The following is an 18,214-nucleotide window of genomic DNA, read 5'->3' as shown; positions in this document are numbered from 1 at the left end:
AGGAGAATCTAATTCCCAAAGGACTCTGGATTACAGACCCAATTCTTCATCATGTCACTTGTCTCATCTATTGCATTTTTTCTGTGCTGTATTGTGCATAAATATGTGACCCTTCAGATTCTGTATTGGTCTATGCCTGATGAAGAGACCTGAGTAGCCTCGCAAGCTGCAATTTGTTACCATCTTTTCAGTTAGCCATTAAAAGGTATCAACCACTGAGGACTCTCATTTCTGAATATTTTTCTTCATTGACAATATACACACATAGACAAGAAAAAAAAAAGGGGGCATGGTATAATACATGAATATATAATTAAACAACCAAACCGCTCATAGACTGAATCCTTTATTGGATTAGATTAGTGGTGGTATGAAAGTGTTATAGTCCCAATATCCAAGTAAGATCAAAGGCCTGGTGCCCTCATCTTCTTTGGAGCAGATTCCTCAGATTTTGTAGTCAGTCATAAATCCTCCTGACAGATTTAGTCCTGTGTGGATTGAATAAAATACTTTAAGTCTGCATTTCCAAGCCCTTCAATGTTTTTGTGATTTAAAATTCCCTTTTAATATTATAACTTTCATATTGTTCATATTGTGTCCTGGACCACAGAAATGTTTGGCCAGCGGTAATTTTTTTTTTTTTTTTTTTTGGTATCGTGTGGCAATGAGACCTCATCCTTGCTATCACTTTTTGTCCTGTTTCTCCCACATAGAGATCCCCCCAATAGGACATAAAGTGCACATAATTAAGTACACCACATTGGAAGAAGAACATGTGAATGTCTCGGGAATCTTACAGTCCTGCTGTGTGTTTGGAATCTATCTTATATTTGTACTCTACATGAGTGCAGTGTTTGCAGCTCATCACATTGCACGGATAAGTTTCTCTTTGTGTATGAGAGTGCATTGAACTTAGGCCTCTTTCACACTTCAGTTTTTTGCATCAGTTATAATCCGCCAAAAAGGCGGACAAGCGGATCCGTTCTCAACTGATGTGAACGGATGGCACAGGATCCGTTTTCAGACGGATCCTGAAAATGAAGAAATCGCTGGCCGGGGGGGGGGGGGAGAGAGAGAGAATTTTTTTTCTTGTTTTGTCCGGCACCCAGAAAGAAATTCGGGTTAAATCAGTGTCTGCAGGATCCGCCAGAGAAAAAAACGTTACAAGCTCCGTTTTGAAATCTTTGAGGATGGTGACGGACAGCAACTTTTGGCGTATCCTCACAAAAAACGGATGCAACGGACAGCAATCCGTCACAATCCGCCATTAATGCAAGTCAATGGGAAAAAAACGGATCCTCAAAAAAAATTTGAGGATCCGTTTTTTTTCAAAACCTGGCGGATTGTGACTGATTGTAAAAAACGGAAGTGTGAAAGAGGCCTTAGGATCATGAGGCTTCTTAAATTTAGAGTAGTAAGACATCTTTGTGTAAGATGTGTTTTTTTAGCAGTTTACTCAATACCTCAAGCTGTGGGTTTTAGGTCACCACCAGAGGTACACGATTATTTTCTTCTTTTTCCTCGGTACTGGAAGTAATTGACTTCTAGGGAACCTTGTAGCTCTAATGGTCTGATCATCGGTGGGGGGTGGTAACCTTGATTTAAAAATGTCTTTTTATGATGTGTTAAGTGTTCATCCCGATCCGTTGCGCTGTAACAGATAAAAAAAAAATTTTGAACTGCCTGGCTGTAGAGGATGGACTTGTTAGTTTAATCAGATTTTTTTTATTGGTTATACATAACAAAACATAACATTAAAAAAAAAAAAAATCCATTTGGGCCACGCAGAGCCTCATTGCATACACTAACTAGAGAATTATAATAACGCTCTTGTATATCCTTTTTTTTTTATCAAATAGATTTTTATTAATCAGAATTCAAAATACAGAATATACAGTAAATCTTCCACAAACAATAGTTTTACAAATTGAACAACCCTATTCCCACCCCCCACATGTAGACAGCTTATATAACTCTTTTCTCCATAAGATTTCTCTTGCACCGTAATTTACCATTAGTCATCCTTTTTACCCATATTGTCAATCAAACCATACAAAACAGAAATGTTCCTATGTTCGGGTATTAATGGTTTATCCACAACACCAGCATTGTAAAATATAGCACATTCCCATCAGTTAACTACCGTATTGTAGCCAGGGATTCCACAACCTCTCATAGGTTTTAGAATTGCCTCTTTTAGCATATATCCTTTCCTCCAGCTGGATGATACAAGACACCTGTTTCACAAACTCTCTCAGAAGGTGCTTCTTTCCTGATCCAGTTCCTCGCAATCAGCTTCCTTGCTACATATAGTAGTCTGGCTATAGCAAGCTTTGCACTATTAACTATGTCAATTTATTCCACATATCCCAGTATGCAGACCAGTGGGTTTTTGGGTATAACACTTCCGTAAGCCCCTTCTATTCTGTTAATGACATTAAACCAGAACGCAGATAGCCTGGGACAAGTCCACATCATATGAAGGATTCCGGCATCAGACCCCCCACATCTTGGACAGTCAGAGTTGTCCCTCAGCCCCATTGTAAACATCAGAAGGGGGGTACGGTACACACGATGGATCACATAAAGATGGGACAACCTAGCTGGTTCACTCATAGTGAGTTTGGGGACATATTCTAGGACTCTGTCCCATACCTCGTCAGTCATCACATCAATCTCTCCCTCCCATTTGGATCTTGCTTTAAGTGGGAACCCCATTAAATGTGTATGTAATATATCTTTGTAGGTGTTAGAAATTACCCCTTTTGTAAGTCCAGCACCACCACCTATATAGTCCAACACTATGTCAGATTGTATCTGCAGGTTTCTGGAAAGTTTTTGAGCCGTAATGGCATGCCGTACCTGACAGTAGTGGTACCATTCAGGATCCGGCAACTGAAATTCACTCTAATTGCACAAACGGTCTCAGCTCCCCGTTATCCATAATTTGAGACATTAATGTCAGTCCCCTACGTTTCCAGTCTCCCAAGTTTCCGAATCTCTGGGAGGTTACTATTATCCCATATAACTGTGAATCTAGTCATCCCGGTCACCCCTCTCACCCTCTTTAGTCTGTTCCACAGGTCTTGTAAGAGTCGCAGAGTGGGACACCCGTCTCCCATTACACCCATCTTCTAGACCAAGTATTAACGGGCTTCTATTTAGTACGTATTCCAGCACTCCTCTGATGACGCCTGCCTTCTCTTGATTAGACCACCCTCTGAGATGTTGACTTTGGGCAGCTAAAAAATACAGTTCCGGATTTGGTAGTGCCAGTCCCCCTTCATCCTTTGGTCTTTGCAAGGTTTCAAGCCTTATTCTAGGTTGTTTCTTACCCCATACCAAGGCCCTAAACAGTGAATTCCCCACTCCAAACCTTTTCTGCGGTATCCAGATTGGGGAGTTGTGTAATATATATAAAAGCTTGGGCATTAAAACCATTTTAAGTAGATTAATCCTTCCCACCACCGACAAGTGTAATTTGTTCCAAGTATCCACCTTAGTTCTTAGAATTGCCAGTAGAGGTACTAGATTAGTATTAAGGTACTCAGTCACTGATAGGGAAACCTGTATCCCCAAATATCTAAACATTTCCACACATTGTAGTTTATTGGCCCCTATGTCTTCCTGAGTCCATACCACCTCCTTGTCCACTTTAAATAGGCTTGATTTAGACCAATTTATGGTCAGTCCTGAGATCTCACCGAACCCCTCAATGGTCTGCACAGCATGATCCATTGAAGCTGAGGGGTCCCCTAGGAATAACAAAAGGTCATCCGCATACAGGGCCACCTTTTCCTCCAAATCGCCATATTGAAACCCCTTTATTGCCTTGTTGCATCTAATAGCAGCCACCAATGGCTCTATCGCAATAGCAAACAGGACCTGCGACAGTGGACAGCCTTGCCTCCTTCCTCTATGCAGCTGTATTCCCGCGGACATTACCCCATTAATCTTAACTCTAGCTGTGGGTTGAGTATACAATAGCTGAATCCACGCAGTAAATTGAGGACCAAAGCCCATACTATGCAGCACTCTTCACAGGTATGACCATTCTACAGAGTCAAAGGCTTTATGGGCATCAAGTGAGGCTATCACCCTCCCACCTGGGTTATCGACTGGCAACTGCAGATTGAGATATAGTCTCCGTATATTGGCTGCTGTTGATCTGTTGGGCATAAACCCCGATTGATCCATATGGATCAATGTATCAACAACACCAGTTAGTCGCTTCGCCAGCACTTAAGCCAGTATTTTCACATCAGCTGTCAGCAAGGATATTGGCCTGTATGAATCTGGAATTCCTGGATTCTTACCATCCTTAGGAATCACCACTATCACCGCCTCCCACATAGACGCAGGCAAAATCCCTTTCATAGCCTCCTCAAACACTATTAATAGCTTGGGTAGCAGAATTTCTTCTAGGGGTTTGTATATTTCCGCAGGAAGACCGTCTGCTCCCGGGGCCCTCTCATTAGTAATGCCATGCAGAGCCATCTCCAACTCCTCTACTGTGATAGGAGACTCCAGAATGTCGGGCGTCTCAATAACCCTTGTCCCCTTTGCAGTATCCATACTATGTATAAATGAGCTGCCTCTCTGGGCTGCAGCTATAATCGACAATAGATGACCAACTTTTTCACCTTCGTAGAATCTAATCTTCTGAAAAGCCTGCTTCTTAGTTGCTTTATCTAGTAGTAACCTATTGACCCTTTCATGTGCCTGCCTAAGTGTCAGTTGAGTGTCGGGTGTAGCGTGCTGTGCCATTTCTATTTCCGCCCTAGTTAGGGCTTCCAGACTATCCACCTCATCTCGCTTAGTTTGTGTCTTTAGGCCCCGTCTCACTAAGCGACATACCAGCGATCCCGACACCGATATGAAGGTGTCAGGATCGCTAGTAAGTCGCTATGTGATCGCTGGTGAGCTGTCATCGCTGGCCATCCTGTAAAAAATAGAATCAAAATAAAAAATATAGTTATTCTCACCTTCCGACGTCGCGTTCAGCCATCCCGCCTCTCTCCACGCTCCGGTCCCAGTGATCCTTTGCACGAATGACCGCGAGATGTCACGGTCTCGCGGGATAACAAAGTCTCGCGGTCATTTGTGCAAAGGCGCACTGGGACCGGAGCGTGGAGAGAGGCAGGATGCCTGCGCGGGACTTCGGAAGGTGAGAATAACTATATTTTTTATTTTTTTTATTATTTTTTTACACCTGATCGCTGGTCTCCTGCTGTCACACACAGCGATGCGTGCTGGCCAGCGGGAGACCAGCTACCAAAGAAATGTCCAGAGATTTCTTGCAGCGATCAGCGATACCGGCAGGGGGGCCGCTCGCTGATCGCTGTCACACACAGCAATCTCGCTGGTGAGATCGCTGTTACGTCACAAAAGTTGTGACTCGGCAGCGATCTCGCTACCGAGATTGCTTAGTGAGACGGGTCCTTTACTCCTACATATATCCCTGTATAGAATTCCCCGGAGATATGCCTTCATGGCGTCCCATACCACCAGAGGATGAGCACTATCATCATTATGGACAAAGAATTCCCCAATCTCCCGCATGATGCCCTGCATATTTATATGTTGTATCCAGGCCGGATGTAACTTCCACTCTCCCCTTATCCCCCCTCTCAAATGCTCCCGTCTAATGGACACAAGGATGGGACTGTGGTCCGAGATCACTCTCGGTAAGTATTGCACATCCCCCACCACTGCATTCATCAATTCATTAGCTAATGCCATGTCGATGCGAGATAGGGTATTATGAGAAGCTGAATAGCAGGAGAAGCACTGTTTCCCGTCATTTCTTACCCTCCAAATGTCCATCAAACCCATTTCCCGAACTAAATTGCCAAATGGGGTTATAGTGTCACTCAATACTCCCAATGGCCTCCTATTCTTGTCCCAATAAGAGTCTATTACATTATTATAGTCACCCACTATCAAAAGAGGCAATACTCCCCCTCTTCCTGAGAATTCCCAAGTCTCCTTCAGCTTAGTACTCGAGTAGGGGGTGGAATATAAATAGTGGCAATGCACATAAGGTGGCCAAATTTACATTTGATGACTACACACTGCCCATCCGGGTCAATATGCACCTCTATTTCCTCATATTGTATTGAAGTATGAATTAGCACAGATACCCCCCTTGCGTAGCTAGAAAAAGTAGAGTGATAGGCCCTCTGTATCCATCGCCTATTCAAGAGTCTCGTTGTCTCCGGTAAAAGATGAGTCTCCAGGAGGCATACCACCAATGGGCCCTGGTCTTGTATATATTTGAATATAGCAGCCCTCTTAGTTTTGTTAGATAAACCCCTAACATTCCAGCTTAGTACCTTAATTCCCCCCCCCCTCCATAGTGTTGATAACTGGAATTATTAATCAGTGTAGTTTTCCCCCTTGCTGTCTGAACCCATCCCTCCTCCCTCACCCCCCCTCCTCCCATCCCCCCCCCTCCTCTTCTCCCCCTTCCTAGTGCATATACTCTCAAAGAGAGCTGTGTAATCTGGTCCCTGGCCCCCCTCCCGCCTCCCCCACCACCATGCTTCTACATTCATCTAATTGCATACGTAGAGCAACTATCTTCCCAGCTCCCCCCATCCCGTCCTGTTGTGTAGGATAGAAGTTCCCATTGTATAACATCAATAATATAATAAAACATATACAATTCAAATTTTGGAAATTATAACAATAGACACCTCCGCTGTGCCCAACATTGGGCAACCACCAAATCTCAATCATTTCGCCCCGCCAAAGCCTCAATCTCAACCATATGCCAGTGGATCTAGAGAAGATCATATTCAGGAGATCAAGAGGCGTATAATAAAAGGGCCAAAGAACCGATGACAAAAAAAAACCAAACAGGAAAACCAGGAACAAGGCCGAAGCCTACCAAAAATCAGTTCTTCGACAGGAAAAAAATGGTTAAGAATTCCTTGCGAGACACTGAAAGATGTGATATGTCCTCAGCCGACCATCTCAGGCATAGTCCTCTTGACCAATCAATTCCAGCTCATGTCTTCCCCTGGAATTTATGCACATTAATGTCAATCCATTGGTTAGCTTCTATCGGATCGATGAAAAATTGCACTTTATCAAGCGCCACCACCCTTAGTTTAGCCGGGAAAATCATGGAGTACTGCTCTCCCAGCTCTCTAAGACGCTTCTTCACTCCTCCAAATTGCATACGCTGTTTTTGGACTGCAATAGAAAAATCTGGGTAGATAGCTACTTTTTCACCATTCATGGCAAGATCCCCCATCTCTCTCGCCCTCCTTAGAATTATGTCTCTATCCCTATAATGGAGAAGCTTAGCAAACATAGTGCGTGGTCCCCTACCTGGTGGTTGTGGCTGCATGGGAACTCTGTGTGCACGCTCCACAGCAAAAAACTTGGTCAGAGTATCTGTGCCAAATTTCTCCCTGAGCCACTCTTCCATAAATTCTGTGGGGTTTCTCCCTTCGGATTTTTCCGGGAGGCCAACAATCCTTATATTATTACGTCTAGAACGATTCTCTAGATCATCATTTTTGCCCACTATTTCAGAGATTTGCTGAGCGAATCTTTTTTCTGCTTTCTGGAGTTTAGTGATGTGGTCCTCTGCTTGCCCCACTCTCTTTCCTACCTCTTCTGTTCTGGTATCAGCTTTTTTCATATCTTTTTTTAAATGAGCCACTTCAGATTGAATTCCCAGAACCTGCTGTGTCAGCGTGGTTAAGGCATTCTTACAGAAGGAGACCGCTGCAAATATGTCCTTCAGTGTGGGATTCTCATGATCCTCCCCTAACGCTCTTGTATATCCAAGTTGATCACACATGCATTTAAGATAATTTATACATTATACTCTTTTCTCTGTATTATGTTAGATATATCAAGTAGAGGAAAAAAAAGACAAACAGAAAACATACCACAACATTTGTGAATATCGCTACCTAAGAAGGATATATAAATTCTATTAGATATAAAAATAGGAAGAAAGAGGAGAAGAAAAAGATCATACAGAGGATAAGACAAACAAAGGGAGGGTAGGGTGGAGAGGAGTAACGGGTGGTGGTGGAAATTTTAAGTCCATATTTTCCCTATTCAGAAGGACAAATACCAGGGATCAAACTAGTGTCTAGGATGGGTGATTAAATTAATTAATTCCCAGTATTGTGAAGTCTTTTCTCATCAGAAAAATAAGGAAAATAATTCGGGTGAGTTCCTAATGAGACTCCAGGGTTGCCACAACTGTACAAACTTTGTGTTGTCTGCTGTGACTGCTGCTGATAGATCTTCCATATGACAAATATACAAAATTTTGTCCTGCCATTCTGACATAGATGAGGTGACTGATGTCCGCCAGTGTCTGGGTTTTATTGTAGGTGCTGCTGCCAAGCAGAATCTCAAGACTACGTTTCTGTGTACTTATAGGACCTGGGTGCATGGATAAGAGGGCAATCTAGGGGGAGGGAGTGATTCTTTCCCCTGAGATCTTACAATATGCGTTAAATACCCCATCCCAAAATGGTCTGATTTCGTCACAATCCCACCAAATGTGCAACATCGTGCCCCTCTCTTTTCCACAATGCCAAGACACATCTGGCACCGAAGGGAAGATCACATGCAACTTTGTTGGGACCTGATACTATCTTGTCAAGATCTTGTAATTCCTCTCCTGAACGTACCTGGCCCCCGACATCTTGGGCGTAAATAAAAATGCTTTCTGTATATCCTCCTCCAAAAAGATAGTGTCCATTTTGGTTTCCCGTGCATGCAGAAATCCGAGATCCACTGAACAGGGTGAATGGCTTAATAGTCTACATACAAGGGAAATCAAATGGGAGGGTGGTGGACTCTGAAGGAATATGACTAATACAAATATCGTCACGACTACAACAGCGGGACGATGGACTTTTGAATGTGTTTTGGGTGGACACTGTTCCATCTGAGGTATGTGGGATGGTCAATAGATTTCCGAAAGACCAATGTCTGGATCGAACCATTTTCAATTTTTATTGTGATATCCAGTAAGTTGATTTCCATTTTTGAGTGGTCCATTGTCAGGTTTATTGTGGGGTGAAATGTATTGATTGTCATGGAATTTTAGAAGTTCTTGTTCAGACTCAGTCCAGATTGTTAAGATGTCATCGATATAATGGAAATAGGCCAAGGATTTGATGGAGCAGGATGATAAACAGTCATTTTCCAGTTTAGCCATGAAAAGGTTGGCATACTGGGGTACCATTTTGCTGCCCATAGCCATCTGGTGCATTGTAAATATAGCTTCTCTCCTAAGTATAAAAAGGTTGTGTGAGGATAAATCTGTTGAGTCTTAATACAGACTCAGGAGGGATCCTAAAAGCTTGCTTTGTAACATATATTTTTTATTAGTCATTAAAAGGTATAACTACAAGATTATCTTGTTTTTCACACTGAGAGCATTATATATGCATGATGGACATAGCAGAGTTGTGTATAAAGGTGTGATGGATGTAGCAGAGTTGTGTGCCTGTATATGTGGAGGGGTGATTTAGGATCTCACAAGCATAAAAGAGAACATAGCCCTGCATATGTACATATTACTACCACTCTGCTCGTTGCCTAGGGGTTACAATGCCTTGCACACAGAAAGCTGTTGCCACCGCACTAATAATCTTGTTGCTGCAATGCTCATTGCACAGAGTAGGAGTGGGAAACCATTTTTCTCCCATTTGTTAATCACAGTTTGAACACTGACTGGCATCAATTCCTTAGGTATCTTTTTGTATCCCTTTCCTGTTTTATACAGTTAAACTACCTTTTACTGTACATCCGTTGACAATTCTTTTGCTTTTCCCATGACTCTCAATCCAGAAACATCAGTGGCTGGATGAAAGATGCAAGAGTCTGCCTGGATCCCAGAAACTCACTCAGCTTTTATGCACAGACCCTGATTACAATCAAACAGGTCACAGGTGAGGATGTTACCTTCAGTAACCTTTCAATCCCATTTGTGTCAACTTCTGTGCATGTTATCAGGCCAAAATCCCCAGGGTATGTGAACTTTTGATCAGGGTCATTTGGATGTTTTTGGTTGTCATTATGATTTCAAAAGAGAAATCACAGTAGTTTGACAATAAATGGCTTCACCCAACCACTAACCATGAGTGGAGAAAAAGTTTTGGTGTTATCATTCATATTCTCTGGAAAAAGGCCAAGAAAGCAAAAATTCTGCTGGAGTATGTAAACTTTTGAGCACAACTGTTTACAAAATATAAACTTTATTATTGAACATCAATTAACTGGTGAAGGGGAAAAGGGATATACAAAAAATGTCACACAAAATGTACTTTGAAGATGGAAGCGCATTGGCCTGGGCAGGTGCCAGTTGGATATATACAGTGTCCACCCGTGTACAATATCCTGTTTCAATCTATACCTCACATTAGACAACATATTGAACAAGGTGCAAATCACTAAAGCATTGCAATACCTGCGCCATAATAGGTGCCAACCACCGTTAAGCATACAGGTATATAAGCATTATAAATATCACATAGCAGCTTAGTGAAAACAATATAAAGGTGGTCATTGCCAAAATTGGGCACCGTCCATAGCCCAAGAGAATGTGCGTCCGCTCTACCCGTTTTGGTCCTGCCTTCTTCATGTGGCCTGCACGTCCGACAGCACGCAAGGTATTTATAATATGGTTATACTCCGGAGGCGGTATTGTGCGACTGGATCACGACCGCCTGCATTTGGGTCAACAGTATGTGCAATTAAAAGGATATCACAGATATAATAAACATGGGTTTCTAGTCTCTACATATGATGGATGTCCCATAAGAGAACAATATACATGTAAAAAGAGCACCAGATGACCATATCAATATCCAAAAGAGTTACAGCTATACAAATATTGTACAAATAGCCAGTTCCTAGATGTCATCAAACAGAATAGAAATATTATATACTGTAAATATACAGTATATTCAACTCCAATTAAGGATCATTCATGCTGTAATACACATCTATAGTACTGGTACATCCTGTAGGATTGTTGTCACACATCAGGGGCAATGAGCAAAGGAAGGGTGCATGCGTGCAGAAACCAGAAGCTGCTAAAATAAAAATTCTAAAATCGCAAAAACAGCAATCGTATAGAGCGACATTTCATATATTTAACCCCTTCACAACCAATGACGCCACATAGGCGTCATGAAACCTGGTTCAAATCTGACCAGTGACGCCTATGTGGCGTCATGACTTTAAAGCCCCCCCTGCGGGTCGGGTGACCGGGGTCACTGAAAGGTCACCCGACCCGCAGATACAGGGGGCTTTGTAATTCACCACAGGGGGCGTGGCTTCGCCCCCACGTGGCTACGATCGCTCTGATTGGCTGTTAAAAGTGAAACAGCCAATCAGAGCGATAGTAATATTTCATCAATGAAAATTGATGAAATATTACAATCCAGCCATGTCCGACGCTGCTGTAGCATCGGACATGGCTGGAGACACCGATTCCACCCCCCCACCGGCGATCGCCCCCCCCGCAACTGAATGACAGCGGCGATCTGCCACCACTGTCATCATCTGCCCCCCACCCATTCCCTCTGCTCCCCGCCAGCCTCCGATCCCCCCCTCACCCCCCCGGTACCTCCTGAGTCCCCCGTCCCTCCCGGTGTCCCTCGGGTCCGGATGATGGGCGCCGCCGTCTTAGAAAATGGCGGGCGCATGCGCAGTGCGCCCGCCCGAATCTGCCGGCTGCAGATTCCATTCTTTCATTTTGATCACTCTCACAGTGATCAAAATGAAAGAAAAAGTAAATAAACCCCCCGATTATCACCCCCATAGGTAGGCAGAACTAATAAAATAAAGAAAATATTTTTATTTTTATTTTTCCATTAGGGTTAGGGTTGAAAAGAGAGTTAGGGTTAAAAAGAGGGTTAGGGTTAGGGTTGAAAAGAGGGTTAGGGTTAGGGTTGAAAAGAGGGTTAGGGTTGGAAAGAGGGTTAGGGTTGGAAAGAGGGTTAGAGTTGGAAAGAGGGTTAGGGTTGGAATTAGGGTTAGGGTTGGAATTAGGGTTAGGCTTGTGGTTAGGGTTATGGTTAGTGTTGGGATTAGGGTTAGGGGTATGTTGGGGTTAGGGTTATGGTTAGGGTTGGAATTAGGGTTAGGGATGTGTTGGGGTTACGGCTGTGGTTAGGGGTGTGTTGGGGTTAGGGCTGGAGTTAGAATTGAGGGGTTTCCACTGTTTAGGCACATCAGGGGGTCTCCAAACGCGACATGGTGCAACCATTGATTCCAGCCAATTTTGCGTTCAAAAAGTTAAACGGTGCTTCCTCCCTTCCAAGCCCCGACGTGTGCCCAAACAGTGGTTTACCCCAACATATGGGGTATCAGCGTACTCAGGAAAAATTGCACAACAACTTTGGGGGTCTAATTTCTCCTGGTACCCTTGGGAAAATAAAAAATTGGGAGCTAAAAAAATATTTTTGTGGAAATTTTTATTTTTTTATTTTCACGTCTCTGCGTTATAAACTTATGTGAAGCACTTGGGGGTCCAAAGTGCTCACTAGGCATCTAGATAAGTTACTTGGGAGGTCTAGTTTCCAAAATGGGGTCACTTGTGGGGGGTTTCTATTGTTTAGGCACATCAGGGGCTCTGCAAACGTAATGACGACCGCAAACCATTCCATCAAAGTCTGCATTTCAAAACGCCACTACTTCCATTCCGAGCCCTTACGTGTGCCCAAACAATAGTTCCCCCCATATATGGGGCACCAGCGTACTCAGGACAAACTGTACAACAACTTTTGGGGTCCAATTTATCCTGCTACCCTTGTGAAAAAAAAAATTGCTGGCTAAAAATCATTTTTTTTGAGGAAAAAAAATATTTTTTATTTTCACGTCTCTGCGTTATAAACTTCTGTGAAGCACTTGGGGGTTCAAGGTGCTCACCACACATCTAGATAAGTTCCTGGGGGGGTCTAGTTTCCAAAATGGGGTCACTTGTTGGGGGGTTCCACAGTTTAGGTACATCAGGGGTTCTGCAAATGTAACATGACGCCCGCAGACCATTCCATCAAAGTCAGCATTTCATAATGTCACTACTTCCCTTCCGAGCCCCGATGTGAACCAAAACAGTGGTCCCCACCCGCATATGAGGTATCAGCGTACTCAGGACAAACTGGACAACAACTTTTGGGGTCCAATTTATCCTGCTACCCCTGTGAAAAAAAAATTGCTGGCTAAAAATCATTTTTTTTTGGAGGGAAAAAAAATATTTTTTATTTTCACGGCTCTGCGTTATAAACTTCTGTGAAGCGCTTGGGGGTTCAAGGTGCTCACCACACATCTAAATAAGTTCCTTGGGGGGTCTAGTCTCCAAAATGGGGTCACTTGGGGGGTTCCACAGTTTAGGTACATCAGGGGCTCTGCAAATGTAACATGATGCCCGCAGACCATTCCATCAAAGTCAGCATTTCAAAATGTCACTACTTCCCTTCCGAGCCCCGACGCGTGCCCAAACAGTGGTTCCCCCCCACATGTGGGGTACCAGCGTACTCAGGACAAACTGGACAACAAATTTTGGGGTCTAATTTATCCTGGTACCCTTGTGAAAATAAAAAATTGCGCACTAAAAATAATTTTTTGAGGGAAAAAAATTTTTTTTTATTTTCACGGCTCTGCGTCATAAACTTTTGTGAAGCACTTGAGGGTTCAAGGTGCTCACCACACATCTAGATAAGTTCCTTAGGGGGTCTAGTTTCCAAAATGGGGTCATTTGTGGGGAGCTCCAATGTTTAGGCACACAGGGGCTCTCCAAACACGACATGGTGTCCGCTAACGATTGGAAGTAATTTGCATTTCAAAAAGTCAAATGGCGCTCCTTCCCTTCTGAGCCCTGCCGTGTGCCCAAACAGTGGTTCCCCCCCACATATGGGGTACCAGCGTACTCAGGACAAACTGGACAAGATTTGTGGTCCAATTTCTCCTGTTAGCCTTGTGAAAATTAAAAATAGTGTGCTAAAAATCATTTTTGAGGAAAAAAATTTTTTTTTTATTTTCACTGCTCTGTGTTATAAACTTTTGTGAAGCACTTGGGGGTTCAAAGTGCTCCCTACACGTCTAGAGGGGGGTCTAGTTTCCAAAATGGGGTCACTTGTGGGGGAGCTCCAATGTTTAGGTGCACAGGGGCTCTCCAAATGCGACATGGTGTCCGATAAAATAATTTTCCATTCAAAAAGTCAAATGGTGCTCCTTGCCTTCTGGGCCCTGCCGTGCACCCAAACAGTGGTTTATGACCACATATGAGGTATCTGTGCACTCAGGAGAAATTGCTCAACAAATTTTAGTATCCATTTTATCCTGTTGCCCATGTGAAAATGAAAACCTGTGGCTAAAAGAAAATTTTTGTGAAAAAAAAAGTATTTTTTTTTTTTTACAGATCAATTTGTGAAGTACCTGGGGGTTCAAAGAGATCACTATGCATCTAGATAAGTTCCTTGGGGGGTCTAGTTTTCCAAAATGGGGTCACTTGTGGAGGATCTCCAATGTTTATGCACACAGGGGCTCTCCAAACACGACATGGCAACCGCTAAATATTCCTGCATATTTTCCATTCAAAAAGTCAAATGGCGCTCCTTCCCTTCTGAGCCGTGCGCCCAAACAGTGGTTTATGACCACTTGTGAGGTATCGTTGTACTCAGGAGAAATTGCCCAACAAATTTTAGGATCCATTTTATCCTGTTTCCCATGTGAAAATGAAAAAATTGACGCTAAAAGAAAATTTTTGTTGGAAAAATTAAAATGTCCATTTTTTCTTTCCACATTGCTTTAGTTCCTGTGAAACACCTGAAGGGTTAATAATCTTCTTGAATGTAGTTTTGAGTAGCTTGAGGGGTGCAGTTTTTAGAATGGTGTAACTTTTGGGTATTTTCTGCCATATAGACCCCTCAAAGTGACTTCAAATGTGAGGTGGTCCCTAAAAAAATGGTTTTGTAAATTTTATTGTAAAAATGAGAAATCGCTGGTCAACTTTTAACCCTTATAACTTCCTAACAAAAAAATATTTTGTTTCCAAAATTGTGCTGATGTAAAGTAGACATGTGGGAAATGTTATTTAGTAACTATTTTGTGTCACATAACTCTCTGGTTTAACAGAATAAAAATTCAAAATTTGAAAATTGCAAAATTTTCTAAATTTTTGCCAAATTTCTGATTTTTTGACAAATAAACGCAAAAATTATCAACCTGAATTTACCACTAACATGAAGCCCAATATGTCACGAAAAAACAGTCTCAGAATCGCTAGGATCCGTTGAAGCGTTCCTGAGTTATTACCTCATAAAGGGACACTGGTCAGAATTGCAAAAAATGGCCTGGTCATTAAGGTCAAAATAGGCTTGGTCATGAAGGGGTTAATGAACAGGCCAGAGATCACAAGAAGGGGGCATAGCTGATATTGTCATTGAGTCCAGATGGGCTACAGCCCTTATTGTTTTTGAACCTACTATTCCCACCCTATCTGTTGCCTAAAATTCACAAGGATGCACAGACGCCCCCTGGCTGTTCTGATCAAACAGCCAGGGGGCGTCTGTGCATCCTTGTGAATTTTAGGCAACAGATAGGGTGGGAATAGTAGGTAGAGGAAATTATCTTGAACTTTATTCCAGCGATTATTATTGGGGTGCAGAATGCTTTATTCCAGCGATTATTATTGGGGTGCGGCATCCTTTATTCCAGTGATGATTATTGGGGTGCAGTAACCTTTATTCCAGCGATTATTAGTGGGGTGCAGCACGCTTTATTCCAGCGATTATTATTGGGGTGCGGCACCCTTTATTCCAGCAATTATTATTGGGGTGCAGAACGCTTTATTCCAGCGATTATTATTGGGGTGCAGCACCCCTTATTCCAGTGATTATTATTGGGGTGCAGAACGCTTTATTCCAGCAATTATTATTGGGGTGCAGTAACCTTTATTCCAGCGATTATTATTGGGGTGCAGCACGCTTTATGCCAGCGATTATTATTGGGTTGCGGCACCCTTTATTCCAGCGATTATTATTGGGGTGCAGAACGCTTTATTCCAGCGATTATTGGGGTTCAGAACGCTTTATTCCAGCGATTATTATTGGGGTGCGGCACCCATTATTCCAGTGATGATTATTGGGGTGCAGTAACCTTTATTCCAGCGATTATTAGTGGGGTGCAGCACGCTTTATTCCAGCGATTATTATTGGGGTGCGGCACCCTTTATTCCAGTGATTATTATTGGGGTACAGAACGCTTTATTCCAGTGATTATTATTGGGGTGCGGCACCCTTTATTCCAGTGATTATTGGGGTGCAGCACCCTTTATTCCAGTGATGATTATTGGGGTACAGTAACCTTTATTCCTGCGATTATTATTGGGATGCAGAACGCTTTTTTCCAGTGATTATTATTGGGGTGCAGCACGCTTTATTCCAGCGATTATTGGGGCGCAGCACGCTTTATTCCAGCAATTATTATTAGGGTGCAGAACGCTTTATTCTAGCGATTATTATTGGGGTGCAGCTCCCTTTATTCCAGCACTTATTATTGGGGTGCAGAATGCTTTATTGAGGGAGAATCTGCGCTTCAGGAGTCAAATGGCGATCCGTTCCTCCCAAGTCTCCTCTCCGTATGGCAAAGTAGTACTGTACAGCCACATATGGGGTATCTCTACATTCTGCAGAAATTATGGGACAAATTTTGGTGCCATTTTTACCCATTTCCCAGTGTGAAAATGTAAAATCTTGGGCTAGAACAAAATTTTGGGGGGCGGTCCAGTCCAATGGGTGTCGCGGTCCAGGGCCGGCGCCTCCCATCTTCACGCAATGACATCCTCCTCCTTGCTTCTGTCACGGCTCCTGCGCAGGCCTACTTCTCTGCCCTGTTGAGGGCAGAGTAAAGTACTGCAGCGTGCAGGCGCTGGACCGCTCTGACGTTTCCCGGTGCATACACACTGTAGTACTCTGCTCTGCCCTCAACAGGGCAGAGAATTACGCCTGCGCAGGATCCGTGACAAGCAGGGAGGAGGACGTCATTGCTAGAAGATGGGAGGCGCCAGACCTGGACCGTGACGCCCATCGGACCGGACCACCCCCAGGTGAGTATAATATAACTTGTTTTTCTTATCTTTCAGGTTACATCGGGGGCTTATCTACAGCGTTACAGAAGGCTGTAGATAAGCCCCTGATGGCGGTGGCCGCATCTCATAGGGGAAAAATGAGATGACAGGTTCCCTTTAACAGGATTTTGAAGGCTCAACAGAAATTTCTGCAGTGTAATCCCCTTTTACGACCTATGACGTGTATAAACATGTCATAGGTCATGTATCCCCCTTTGGTGCAGACTCGTGCGCCATGTCCATGACTTTTCCAGCACATGACAGCTGATTTGATCCTGTCATGAGCCCCTAACAACTGCGGATGTAATCGTGAGCCACCCATAGCTGTTAACTAGTTAAATGCGGCTGTCAATCTCTGACAGTGACATTTAACTCGCACTTACCAGAAGCACCACATAAATGTCACCCATTGGTCCCCGTGTCACATAATCGTGAGGTGCTGATTGGTTGGCATGACAACCGGGGGTCTGCATTGTGCTTGACATTGGATCTGCATTCAGAAACGCCCGATCTGTCAAGTTATAGAAAGAATGAATCTGATCGGTAAATGGCAGAATGAGGAAAAAAAATCAAAATGCCAGAATTTCGTTTTTTTGGGGTTGCCGCAGCATTGCTATAAAATGCAATAACAGGCGATCAAAACATTGTATATACCCCAAAATTGGATCAATAAAAATGTCAGCTCAGCGTGCAAAAAAATAAACCCTCAAAATAAAAACCATTGTGGAATTGCACTTTTTTTTGCAGTTTCACCGCACTTGGAATTTTAGTTCCTGTTTTCTAGTACACTATATGGTAAAATCAATGGTATCGTTCAAAAGTACAACTTGTCCTGTAAAAAGCAAGACCTCGTACGGCAGATGAGTGTATTTTATATACGGTACTTTACACACTTTGGGGACCACTTTATCAAATCTGGACATTCTTTTTATTATTCCTAAATATTTTGTATACCTTATTTGTAAAAGTGTATTGTCAATCTGTCATAATGTGTTTTTTTTTTGTTTTTTTTATATTCAATGTGTTCATTTTAGAACCCAGTGAAGAAAATCTGGTCCCGTCTCCATTTCTGATAAAAGCATAGCAGATGTGGCC

The 18,214-nt window shown here is 43.0% G+C and overlaps 1 long non-coding RNA gene across 1 annotated transcript in view; it reads right to left on the bottom strand.

The window, feature by feature from the left end:
* Positions 1-330: 330 nt before the first annotated feature.
* LOC141084585 (uncharacterized) overlaps positions 331-18,214 on the bottom strand; it is a 95,167-nt gene continuing 77,283 nt past the window's right edge. Inside the window, exons 2-3 of the long non-coding RNA XR_012231043.1 lie at positions 1,464-1,651; positions 331-488 (exon numbers count right to left, since the gene is read on the bottom strand). This is a non-coding gene — a long non-coding RNA (uncharacterized lncRNA). The remainder of the gene's footprint in view (positions 489-1,463; positions 1,652-18,214) is intronic.

This window comes from Dendrobates tinctorius, unplaced genomic scaffold (genome assembly GCF_039654945.1).
Source record: "Dendrobates tinctorius isolate UK_male_01 unplaced genomic scaffold, ASM3965494v1 ptg000024l, whole genome shotgun sequence".
NCBI classification, from domain to species: Eukaryota; Metazoa; Chordata; class Amphibia; order Anura; family Dendrobatidae; genus Dendrobates; species Dendrobates tinctorius.
The sequence above is the reverse complement of the archived record's forward strand: the minus strand, read 5'-3'. Positions and strand labels throughout refer to the sequence as shown.